We start from the raw sequence: 12,797 nt of genomic DNA on the forward strand, positions 1-12,797 counted from the left end.
TCCTACCTCATACAGGGACTGGGCCTCCTGGTCGTATTCTGATAAGCTTATCTTGCAGAGGTCTGCTAAAGTCAAGCTCCTGCAGGAGGCATGACAAGTGTGGGCATTCCCATCTGTCAGTCACTGGAGAAGAGGCAGGTCATCATTTGGGCCAGAGGGATGCTAATGGCAGAGCTTACTTAGATAGGAGGGAGCTTCTGCTTCTCTCTGAGTCGTAGTCTCTTCAGTTGGACTTTGAGAGGTCAGGATCATCTTGAGGGCAGATGCTGCCCAGCATTCCTGGTGGTGGATGCTGCCGATGACCTGCCCTCTCCTCCTCAGCTGGGGGCCTCCCCACAGAGCTGAGGGAGCCTTCATGTCTGCCAGGGGACCTAGCTTTCTGTTAAATCTCCAGGTTCACAGCTCTTTGTTCTGAGGAGCTGTGGAGAGTGCTGAGGGAAGATTTGAACTGTGGCATTTGGGGCCTGGAGTCCTGTGAGGCCATCATGGTGGTGATGTGGGCTGAGTACTCTAAGACAACTGCGAGCCAGGGGGTGTTGAGGCCGCTGCCCCTCCCTGCACGTCAGCCCCTCCCCCTACACGAACATTCTCTTTGTTGTCAGTCTGAAAACTGGGGGCTTGATTTTATTACTGAAAACCAGAAAAGAGACCCCAAGGATGTGAGGAATTTCTGGCTGGAATGAATAGACCTTGGAATCCCCCATTCACCTTCAGACATTTCCTTGTCAAGTGGTCCACTGTGCCAGCCTCCTCCGGCCCAGAGGCCACCTCCTTGGGGACACCCATGAGGTGCCAGGGGGCTCTGGGGTGGTGAGGTTGTGGGAACACTATTGGTGCCAGGCTCATATCTCCCACCTCCACCCCCAGCCCTGATCTGACCGGTCCCCTTGCCCAGTGTCTTTAAAAGGCGAGAGAAGATGCCATATGCAAGTCTCCCAGGAAGACGGAGGACCAGACATCACATTGAACAGATGTCTGGATGGCTGACAGCAGAGTCTTTGCTGACAAGGGTTTTATTGCCGGTGGGCATGAGGACTCTGGGCACCTCAGGGTGAGAGGAAAGGCCAGGGTAGGGGTAAAGTGGGCACAGAGATTTTTGTGGAGAGAGACTGTACTGTCCAGTGATTTTGCCCAAGGCTCGGCTGGAATAGACAGTGGCACCTCTTTCTGACCTTTGCCAGCCTGAGCAGGCTGCGTGCAGGCTCTATCCTCAGAGCAGCGCCTGTGATCTAGGAGAGAGTATCCAACCCGCTCCATCTCTCACTGACGCCGGGGCCCTTAGAGATGATTCTGCACAGTGTTTCTCAAGATTTTTTAGCGCATGCCCTCTGCAGTGTGCTGTCCCCGTCAGCCAAGATGTGGTCAAGCTCGGTGTTTGGTTAATGGAATATGTTTTCTAAAAGTGCCTGTGTCCCCCTCTCTGTTAAGGGTGTTGCTGGCTTAGTTCGACACTGACATTTTACAAATGAGAAAATCCAAGCCCAGGAGGGGAAGGGGTCACCCATGTGCTCAGAGCAGAGGCGGAAGGGGTCTGAGGTTCACCCCCTTTCTAAAGCCCGGTGCCCCCTGGGATGCCCGTCGGCACTCACACTCTGAGGCAGAACACTGAGACTGGTGAGCCTCATTGGCCGGATTTATTTGTATGCCTACTAGGAGAAAGTGGCACTAAAATATAAAATAGCACATAAGGTACTACTGTATCGGCTAAAGAGGCATCACCGGAAAGTCAAGTCTATGAATGCCACACATATGACAGACCAGGATGGGCATGAGACGCTGAGGTCCTAGTCAAGCCAAGGCTTCACAGATAGACTGGCAGGAACAAGTAGAAAGAGGCTGTGGGGACAGAGGCTCCCTGGGGGTGACCGTCTTGAATTGAAACTGTCCCTGACTCAAGCCCTGCTCTAGGAAAGGCAGCCAGGGAGCCAGGCAACTCTGCACATGGGTTTGCTCTTGCCCTCCTACCTCCACCACCTTATCCCGGTCTCCCCTCCTGGTCGTGCTCTGGAGAAATAGTCACAACTATTTCTCTTGGTGTATGGGTAAGACATCTGGCTGGCCACAGGCCCTGTGCCTCTGCATCTGGATGTCTAGAAGGGGGGCCATGTGTGTGCACGGTCAGGTATGCATGTACGTGGGCAGGCATGTGTGCATGGGCAGCTGTGCGTGTGCATGGGCAGGCATGTGTGTACATTAGCAGACGCACGCGTGTGTGTTTCTCCAGGTGCTGTCCGCCCAGCTCCACGTCTGGGGAGGGTGGCCGTAGTGCCACCTGCACCCAGGGACCCCAACCCTCCTCCTTGGTCCGGGAGGCTGCACCTGAGATGCTGGCGCTCCATCAGGCGGGCCGTGCCCAGGTCCACAGCCCTGCGGTTTTGATCTCAAACCGTAGCCCGAGCCCCCCGGGGCAGGAGCCGCGCCTTCCCCCCCTCGGCTGGTCCCTCGCTGGAAGGACAGGTCCGCAGGAAGCCTCCCAGCAGCCGGAGCAGTGGCTGGAGCAGCAGCAGCCGCAGCAGGAAGAGCACCACCAGCACCCTCCAAATTGGGACTCTAGCCCTTTAAATCTGCTCAGTTACCAAAAAAGAAGAGGCATCAGACCCTGTTAATTAAAGCTCGCCCTGGTCCATCATTCTGAGGAGCTGCAGTGCTCTGCTCCTTCCCGGTGGCTTAGAGATTCTCCTAAACTCCCAGCCATGGATCTTGGAGAATTTCCCCCGAGATCAGCAGGAGGTATGATCCTTGTCGATGGCACTCTGGGGCTTGTGTGGCTCTAGATCAATGATACCACTGACTGCATGGACACTGCCTGGCCCCCTGTCTTCCCCTCTTCCCCTCTGCCTCCTCTCCAATTTCCCAGTTTGTGTTTAGTTGAGACAAATCAAGTTTTCATACGGTTTGGAGGACGGGGAGGGGGTGAGGGGGGCGGTCCGGAGGTAGCTCCCAGCGTGTTTGTTTTGGCCCTGGCTTCACCTGGCTGCCAACGTGGTTCAGAGGAGCCGGGGGAGCCGGGGAACATGATTCTTGGAGCCCGGGCTCCTGCAGCACCATTTCCTCCTTGCTGGGTCCCCTCCCGCAGGGTGTCATTAAAAGGGCATAAGCCTGGGTTCACTCGCCTCTTAAATCAGTGACCTGCCGCTCGCTCGGGTGGCCTGGAGGGGCCGTGCCGCTGCTCCCCTGTGTTGTTATTGGAGAACTCGGTGCATCCAACTTTCCGCAAACCGTCCCGGCAGGAGAGCAGCGCTGGCACATGTTCCCCCCCCCTGCCCACCCCCCGCCCTCCCCCTGCCCCCCTACCTCCCCAGGCTAGGCGGCTAGACGGGAATGCAATGCTGCTTGTAGGATTTGAGGAATTCCTAATCTCTAGCCCTGTGCCTTTTGAGGAAACTCACTTCTAGCTGAGCCTAAGGTTCTGTTGCAGAGTTGTTTTTATTCAGGAACCTGCTCGGGGCTGGCAGAGAGGGGGAGGAGATTTATCTTCTTTACATTGCATTTTGTAAATTGTACTCGGGCCCAAAGAACATCTATCTGCAAATCCTTCATTGATTTGTTTTCGCCCCCACATCTTCCTTCTGGGTGAAATGTTCTTGAGTCATACCCGAAGGAGAGGTTTCCTTTCAATCAGCTTGACACCACTTCACAGATGTCCCTGAAAGCCAGGCCCAAGCAGAGGGAGCCATTTTCACTGTCCTGAGTTAGAGTCCCGAGGAGCCCGGAGCCCCGTCCGCCTGTGTCGGGGGGCTGCCAGGGGCTTCCACCTGCCCCCACACGGGAAAAGTAGCTCAGGAGGGGAAAAGCACTTTTACTGATTTTTTTCCAGGGGCTTTAAAACACGCTGGATGATTAGTATCACTTCTCAAGTCTTGAGGGGGGTCTGCGCCAAAACACAGCTCCTGGGACTGAGGATTTTCCCCAAAAGTTATGGCCTACAAGTCCTGAAACATTTACATGAACAGTAGTTATGGTGGGTGTAGCTAAACCCGTCCCAGCCCTCCAGCAGGGGGTGGGAACTTCCTCGGGGTACCTGTCGGGTAGGTCAGGATACCTGCCTCCCAGACAACGTGGGTGCAGAGTGATTCCTATTCTTGGAACAATAAAACTCTGAGCCGTGGCAGAAACGCTCTGGTTAGGAGAGGCTATTCAAAGCCTCCAAATGAAGCATTTGATGGAATTCCTAATTGCTGTGCCCGGCAGTGGATCTGTGTAATAATTTGAAGATTCGAAGGGAGGTGCCCAGGGAGAGACGTTTCTTGCAAACAAAAACCCACTGTGGAGGCAGGATGATGGAGGCCCGGTGAAGAAAAGAGGCCCAGGGGAGGTGGCATTGCAGGCTTGGTGTCCGCTTGCAGGCTTTGCTTTTGGCTGGGGCATGGATGGCTTCACTGAGGGTCAGGCTGTCACCCGGAGCTGGGACATAGGTAAGGCTGTGGCCACTGAGACAGGGCTACTGCCCTGAGCTCACAGAGTGTCCAACATGGGAGGTCCTCATACAGCCATGGGTAGGTACCTCTTCTTGCTCTCCTCCCTCTGCCCTCTTAGGGCCTGAACACCACAGGCCCTCTGCCTCTCCAGGCACAGTTGCTTCAGTCAACACTCTTCCTGGGCCACTTCCTAGAGGAAGCCAAGGGAACCCAGGCTTCACAAAATCCCCCAGGGCAGGGAGAGGCCTGGGACAGACGTCACCACTGTGTCCTTGGACGGGTTGGGGCCCATTAGCAATAAGTAAATAAATAGGCTGTTCCTTTGTGTCAATTTTTCTTTTCAACTTCGGTGTGTGTGTGTGTGTGTGTGTGTGTGTTGTATTTTAATTTACTGGATGGCTGCTGGCTTTCAAAAAGCTGTAAATGAGTCCCAGCGGAGTTTGTTTGGACATGGCAACTTTGTGCAGTGGATGTTCTTGGAATGGCCTCAGAGGGTGTTCACATCACCAGGAAGGTGGAGCGGAAGGTCATGGCCTTGGGGGCACGGCAGATCAGCTCGGGCATCTCAACGCCACCACTTACCAAAGCATGGCCCTGGCTGGCTGTGTGATTTCAGTGGGTCTTAGTTTCTTCAATCTGTGATATAGTAGAGTCAGCAGGATTAAACGGAATCACCTAAGCGAAGTCTGTGTACGCAGCCAGGACAAAATAAATCTTTCCTCTTGTCTTTTGATGAAAACATCTGCCTCTAATTAAGAAAAGCTTGACACGAAGGATAAAACCACTTAAGTAACTCCAGGGGCTCCTTTACTAACTGTGGGGCCGAGCCTTTTCCGAGGGCAGGGACCACCCCTCCGGAGTCATGACTCTTCTCCCAGCAGCACTGAAACAACCTAAAAGTTCATTTATGAATACATGATGGTATGCAGACACAAGCTTCACCATAGGTGATTTCTAATGACCAAGTGAAGTCCCTTCTCACTCAGCCTACTTAAGAGATGCAGCTAAGCCAGACAGATCAAAGAACCCCGTGACAGTAATAAATTTGGACTAAAATGTATCCTTTTCTGGGGATATTTGAGTTGTAATGTCCAAAAAATATCTCGTATATGAGGACCGCAGCCGGTGCCCGTGGACTCCAGAAGTGTCCTTGAAACCATTATGATTGCTAAGGGGAAGTCAAGGTGACTTCTGCCTCCCTTGTGATATGCTATACTCCCTCTTCGTACTTTGAAGATGAGGCTCAAGGGGCAAACAGCTCTGGGTGGAAAGAGGCACTCACCCTGTCACTCTGGTGTGTAGAACAAGTCAGTCAATACAGCAATCAATTGGTCAGTCAGTCCAGCTGCATGTGGACACTTAGTACTATTGTGGAGAGTCATTGATTGAATAAATAGTTATCAAAGGTAACAGTAATAGCAATGATAATAATTATGCCACTACCACCACCACCTAACAGAGGGTCTCCTTGACTAGGAGCTGTGGGTACCAACCTCAGAGCGACAGGCACCTCTGCTCTCAAGCACAGAACAGAATGGTACACAAAGGATGTCAGTGTAGACTGGAACAGGCTAGGAGAGGCAAGAGCACAGTGCACGGTGGGGGCTCAGGGGTGGGGCCTACCCTAACTTGACTGACTCCCAAGATGAGTCCCCAAAGAGGTGGTTTTGGAAGAGTGTTCTTGGGAGAGGAGGCCAGCAGTGGATGAGACACTGTAGGGGGTGATGGGTAATTCCCCTGGGCTGTGTTCTGGAGAATGTGAGAGAGGAGGCAGGAGAGGTGGGCAGGGGGCCAGATCCCGAAGGGCCTCAGGTGCCCACAAACAAGAGGACTTTACTCTGAGGGAGATAAGAATCACTGAGGGGTTTTAAGCAAGAGAATCACTTGGGAAAATTAAATTCAACGAATGTTAATGAACACTAGTCGTATACCAAACTGTATTTCTAGGAAGCAGTGAACAACCTAGACAGAAACTTGGTTCTTGTAATTTTCATCCAATGGGGAAGACGAAAAGTGAGGACAGAAAGGTGAATTGTAAATCGCAAATAGCATGTTAGGGGGAGAGGGAAAGCAGAGAAGGAGGGTAGGATGCAGGGATAGCAATAGGGCCTGGGTGGATGCAATCCTAGGAGGAGGGAGGGAGAAGGTGGCCCTGGAACAAGGTGGACACTTGGAGGCGTCATAAGAGCTTTGGCTTTTACTCTGAGGGAGATAGAAGTTAGCACTGGGCTCTGAGTTGAGGGGAAACCTCTAAAAATGATCCTTCTAATTACCTTGCTGAGAAGAGGTGGTAGGTGGGCTGGGGCAGAAGCAGGAAGACTAGCAAAGAGAATACAAAATCCCAGTGATTGGGGATGGTGTTGGACAAGGTTGTAACAGTGGAGATGTGAAAAGTGCTAGGATTCTGGACTTTCTCTCTCTCTCTCTTTTTGAGGATGGAGGCAATGGGATTTGTGGATGGATCGGATAGTTGTTTTAGAGAAAGATGAGTCAAGGATGACTCAAGCTTCGTTGGCCTGCCATGGGGATGACAGTGGGTGGAGGAGGTTTGGGAGAAGATCAGGGGTTCGGTGTTTCTCCTGTTAACTTTGAGGCGTCTGTTGAGCATCCCAGCAGAGATGTTGAGTGGGCAGTCCTGAGTTCACAGCAGAGATCTGGGCCGGATACAGCCTTGGGAGCCATCGGAGGACAGATGGTATTTCAAACTATCTCAGATGAAATCATCAGGAGACAGATTATGATGGAGAGGACTGAATTTTGAGGCATTACAACTATTTACAAGTTGCACAGAGAAAGGAGGAGAAACAAATCAAGGATAATGAAGAAGAGGTTCCACTTCTATTCAAGACAATTCACCCCCTTCCTATGTTCTATCTCCTTTCCTCTCCCGGGAGCAAGATTCATAGATCACCCTCTTCACTGTCAACACATCCTTTTCTCCTGGCTTCTTCCCACCCCCCTGGAGATCTGCTCAGCTCTCTCTCTTCTTACAAAGAACCCTTCTTTTTTTTTTTTTTTTTTTTTTTTTTTTTCAAAGAACCCTTCTTGAACCTTAAGTCCTCCACCAGCTTCTACCTGATTTCTCTCTCTCTCTTTTAACAGATAAACTTTTCTTTCTCTCTTTCAACATTAATTGAATAGCTACTATATGCTCAGCATACAGACAAAAAATAGACTCTATCCTACTAGAAAGACTTTGTACTTCATCTACTTCCATAAAGCATTGTGGATGTGTACATGGAGTGAAATCTATACTATATAATCATAAACTAAGGATACAAATTTTGTACCAAGGAAAATATAATTTAGAGTAGAAGAGCAAGACTGGAAAAAGAATAGAATGCGCACATAAGGTCAAAATGTTGTATACGAACGTAATTGAGCAACTAATCTGATCAGAGTTTCCTGGTGAGGAAGGGGAAATTAGAATTCTTTAAAAACTTTACTAAAATATAATATATATCCGAGAAGTTCTCATACCATAATTATACGGCTCCATACACTTTTACACCCTGAATGCCTTACCTAACCAGCAACCAGATCAAGAAATAAGGCATTATTCACACTCGAAATCTGCTACTGTCATTGTCATCAGATCCAGCCAGTGCTCTGCCGGGACTGACAATACTGATTTGCCTATTTCAAACATTTTGAGGACTACTTTTTGAGTTTCATTGTTTATGAGGTCATATGCTAGGTCCGCAAGGAAAGTGAGAGCTTTCTGGCCCTTAATTCTAAAAGAATATTTTTGTCTGGAGTTTCATTCAAGGGACACTGAAAAAATTAGGTAGACTACACCTTGTCTATTTCCGTAACATATTTTGGGTAGCATTTGCAAAACTGTGCATAGGTAGTGAACTGTCAAATTATAAACTCAGGCTACCGAAGGGTGAAGGTGGCAGTTAATTATTTATTCATTTAAAAGATTTATTTATTTATTTATTTATCCATGATACACACACACACACACACACACACACAGAGGCAGAGACACAGGCAGAGGGAGAAGCAGGCTCCATGCTGGGAGCCCGACGTGGGACTCGATCCTGGGACTCCAGGATTGCGCCCTGGGCCGACAGCAGGTGCCAAACTGCTGAGCCACCCAGGGATCCCCGGTGGCAGTTATTTAGCGTCATTGAAGCCTGAAAAGGGACAGTCAGAAGGTAAAACCTAGAGAGGGCAGGGTGTTAAATGCCAGAGAGATCAAGCAACATAGGGGTCGGGGAATGACCCTTAGATTTGGAAAGTAGGAGGCGGCCTGCACAGTTTCCTGCAATGATGGAGGTCACAGATGGAATTGGAGCTTCGAAGTGATGGTTTGAGTGGAGGCAGCTCTTCCAAGATCGATCGTCATGGCACAGAGAGAGATGGTGGCAGGCCAAGGAGCCTGCCACATCTAAGGAAGGATTTGGTATGTTCCCCAGTAGAACAGGAGAGGCTTAATCATGTTAGTCAAGGGATAGAGGAGACAGATAAAGGGGAGAGAAAAGAAAATTAAAGAAGCAGAGACCTGGACCAGTTCTCATACTGTGCACATGCAGTCACACACACACTCAGCTTGGTTTTTCCCTGTCTTTAACTTTTTCTGGTCATGGACTCCTTTCCTCCCCACTGCTGTCCATGTTAAAGCTAAGATGGCCCTTAGGAACCACCCCCCCTCCACAGGGATTGGGGGTTTCTAGGATGTGGTCCACTTGGTCTCTTCCTAAAGAGAAGGCCATTGTGGGGTCTCTGCTGGACCTTGTTTCAGCCACCCATCAGGTCCAGCCTGTGTCCCTAGTTCTCAGGTGAGGCTCCTGAGGCCTCCTGTCTTCCTGGCCAGGTAGAGACAGCAGAGGCAGAGCTAACGCCCTGATCTCGCTCCTTCTGCTTGATCAGAGGGTCAACAGGCATTTCCAGAGCTCTCCCTCTCCATCTGTCAAACCTGAGTGTTTCTCACATTTCCGCCACCTGGAGGGTTTGCTAAGACACAGATGCCCTGGGCCCACCCTCAGAATTTCAGAGTCAGTGGGACTGAGGTGCGGCTAAGAATGTGCATCTCTAACCACTTCCCAGGTGCTGCAGAGGCTGCTGCTCCATGGCCAGGGAGGCAGAGAGGGCAGGGGAGGCTGGAGGGGCAGCGGGAGGAAGGAGAGGAGGAGGAGGAAGGAAGGAGGAAAGCTAGAGCCGGCTCCCGGGAGCTGCTCCTCGGGGCTGGTCTCACTGGCCTCAGGTCAGGCTTGAATGAGCCGGGGGTGGCCAGGCGCCAGCTGGGGAAGACGAGGCCTGCCACCTTCCAGCCACCAAGGGGATCCAAGGAGTGCAGCGGGGCAGGCAGGCAGAGCTGTGCTGCCGTTCAACTGTGAGCTAGTACTCCCCGGCCCTTCCCTGCCCCTGGGCGGGAGGGGGCCTGGGCCGCAGCCTGGGACTGCGCTTCCCTCCAGGTCGGCGCTCCCGGGGCGCCCAGGGAGGGCGGGGAGCCCAGCTGGGGGTGACCCAAGGGTTTTCTTCCGCATATTCCACGATCTTGGTGCTCAGAGCATATGTCAAGTGAATTCTGCGTTTCTGGCAGGTTATTACGCCCTGAATCAGTGTGGTGAAATAAAAACTATAATAAAGCTGTACCCGACTCTTAAATTGTTAAAATTTATTATAAAATGTGCATAGTTATTAACTGATTTTCGCCCGTGTGCATTTGCCTGCGCCCGAAGCCAAAGAGATGAAAAGCGACTCTGCCACGGGGAGGCCCGAGTTGGCTCCCGGAATGCCCGGAGGCCCCGCGGCAGCAGACTCCAGACTCCGGTTCCCGGAACGGCCCGGCCCGGCCTCTCGGCCTCTCGGCGGCTCCGGGCTGCGCGCGCCCCAGGAGCCCGGGGCGGGCGGCAGGTGCGCAGGGGCCTCGGTCCGGCCTTCCCGCCGCGGCTGCCCTGCGCCCGCGCCCCGACGCTGCCCTCGGGGAGCGGGCGCCGATGCGGGTCGCGCCCCTGGGAGCCCCGCGGGCCGCGGTGGGGGGTGGGGGCGGGGCGGGGCTCCCAGCGCGCGTTTTGAACCCGGCCCCAGGTGCCGCCTGGACCCGGGCCTCCAGCCCCTGAGCCCTGCCCGCCAGCCCACAGCGCCGCCCCCGTCGGTTCCAGCCCCTCCTGCCGCCCCAGGGTCAGCCGCACCGCAGATTCTCCTGAAGCCGCAACCCCCCTGCCCAGAACGGTTTTCTTGCGTCTGGGCCACCATCCTGAGTGTTGCCCTCCGGGGGCTCATCCATCTGCTGGTGGGCAGGGGGCTCCCCCCAGAGGGCTCAGGGACCCGCCCGGGGTGCCAGGGGGCGCCCTGATCTCGGAGCGGGGGGGGGGGGCTCCCAGCCTGGCATCTGTGCGGAGCCAGGCTGGGGTGGGAGAGCTCTCGGGTTTACGTTCCCTCCAGGAGGGATGTTCCTCGGGACTGTCTCTATGTCCCCCCTGTGCACGTGGCCTAGCTGCTACCCAAGCCTCCCGGTTCGGTTCGGCATCGCATCGCGGACTAAGGAGCCCGCTGGGGGGTTGAGCTGCTTTCTGGGGCGTGGCCTGCTCTTGTGGAGACACCTGTTAGCTAACCCAGTTCTCTGACCCTGGGACACCAAGGCTGCCATCCAGGGGGGGAGTTGTGGGCAGCGCCACCTATATCTTGAAGACAACTGGATGCTTCTGATTGCTTTCTCCCTTCCGGGCAGTGACTTGGAGGAAAATGAAACCGTACCAGCAGAAACTGAAGACACTTAAGCTCCAGTGAGACTCTCCCAAGCCCTGAGTCCTCCCTTTCCTTCCCTCTGCCTCACCAAAGTCATAGGATAGTCCAAGGTGGGGCAGAGATAGGGAGAGTAATAAATGCTTGGGTTCAAATATTCGGGTTTGGGTGAGAGATGGGTTTCCTCCTCTCCCACCTCCCCTTGGCACAGTTGTGCCATCATACCCCAGAAGATAGCAAGACTACAAGAATCTGTAATGAAGTGAAATCTAGTTAGTTCATCAGCATCATCTCTTTGGCCAGGCAGTGATTTCCTAGTTTTAAAAGATGGTGAAATTGCCGATATGAGAGCTGGTGCCTGCTAACGTAGATCATAAAGTGGTCAATTTAAGAGAGCCATGGTGCACACTGGAGAAATCCTCCATTTAGGATCCATTTATGTGTTCTCCGCCTAGTTCCGGAAAGGACGCAAGGCAGTTTGCAAAGATGCATATCCAATTGCGAGACATAATCAAATGACAAATAAATGGACAAAGAAAATAAGACAAAAGAAAAACAAGACTGGGAAAGTAAGGCTCGAGCCAGGAGTGAGGTTAGGACACAAAATTCATGACATCAGACCCTGTGCATTTGCTGGAGGTGGAACTCTGGGGCAGCTCTGCACTTTCTCTCAGCCAACATCAGGTCTCTTATTGCAGACCCAGCATCCCTGCGATAAAAGCAAAACCAACTGTTCAGGAGAAGCACAGCTGTTCGTGTTACTGGAGGTAGAGAGAAATGTTTCCCGCAGGTCCCCCCAAACAGGCCATGGTGTAATGCAAGAAGCAGTGTCCTGAACCACTTGACAGTCCATATGGCCAGGAATTTTGCAATATTCCTCTGGGAAGGGGTGGTGGATAGTTAGGGAGATAGAGCTGCCCCCAAACACTCTCTGAAGCTCTGACTCAATCTTAATCAGAGTTTCGATTATCTATGATAGGCTGCTTTTCCTTCAAGCCGTTCTCCATGATTGATTCCATGCTGTAATGTGAGAGGCTGCTAGAGTGTTTAAGGCCTGCGTGTGTGCGTGTGTGTGTGTGTGTGTGTGTGTGTGTGAGCATGCCCGGTGTTTGTATACCCCAGACTGTCAGCTTTGTTCCTTTCATTTTTCATTTTGGGGTTCCTCATCATATTTACTTGAAGAAAGCCCCCCCCCAGCTCATAATAGCTCAAAAATTAGAGTTTAGAAAAATAGATGAACTTAACGAGCAGTGGTTCTCCCAACAGTGTGAGCACTAGAGCAGTGAATTTTGAGGTAATTCTCCTTGACAAGTACGCGGAGGGCAGCTGCCCTGGACTGCTGGTTGGGTACAACTCCATATGCTTTAACAGTTGGTAGAGCTGGAGGAGGTACTGAAATCCTCTTATGAAGACTGAGGAGGTGACCAGGACACCCTCCTGAACAGAACGCTATGCAGGATGCAGCTCCTTCCAGACCAGTTCCTTAGAATTGGCATCTCTTCTCATTAGTTGCTATCTGACTGGCGTCTATTTTGATGGGTCAGTGTCTGCACCTCGTGGGTAATTACAAATTTTGAATATCACCCTGCCTGAGAGTAGGGCTGGGGAACTTTTCAGGGAGAATTTGGGGTCTCCTCTAGAGTCCAATCCAAGGATCTAACACCTTTCTGACCATGACAGAAA

At 52.2% G+C, this 12,797-nt stretch overlaps 1 protein-coding gene across 1 annotated transcript in view; it reads left to right on the plus strand.

Annotated features, from left to right (window-relative positions):
- Positions 1-2,618: 2,618 nt before the first annotated feature.
- CALN1 (calneuron 1) overlaps positions 2,619-12,797 on the plus strand; it is a 521,841-nt gene continuing 511,662 nt past the window's right edge. Inside the window, exon 1 of the mRNA XM_041750714.1 lies at positions 2,619-2,730. The gene's annotated coding sequence lies outside the window, so the exon portion shown is untranslated. The remainder of the gene's footprint in view (positions 2,731-12,797) is intronic.

The sequence above is a fragment of the Vulpes lagopus genome, chromosome 3 (assembly GCF_018345385.1).
Source record: "Vulpes lagopus strain Blue_001 chromosome 3, ASM1834538v1, whole genome shotgun sequence".
NCBI lineage: Eukaryota > Metazoa > Chordata > Mammalia > Carnivora > Canidae > Vulpes > Vulpes lagopus.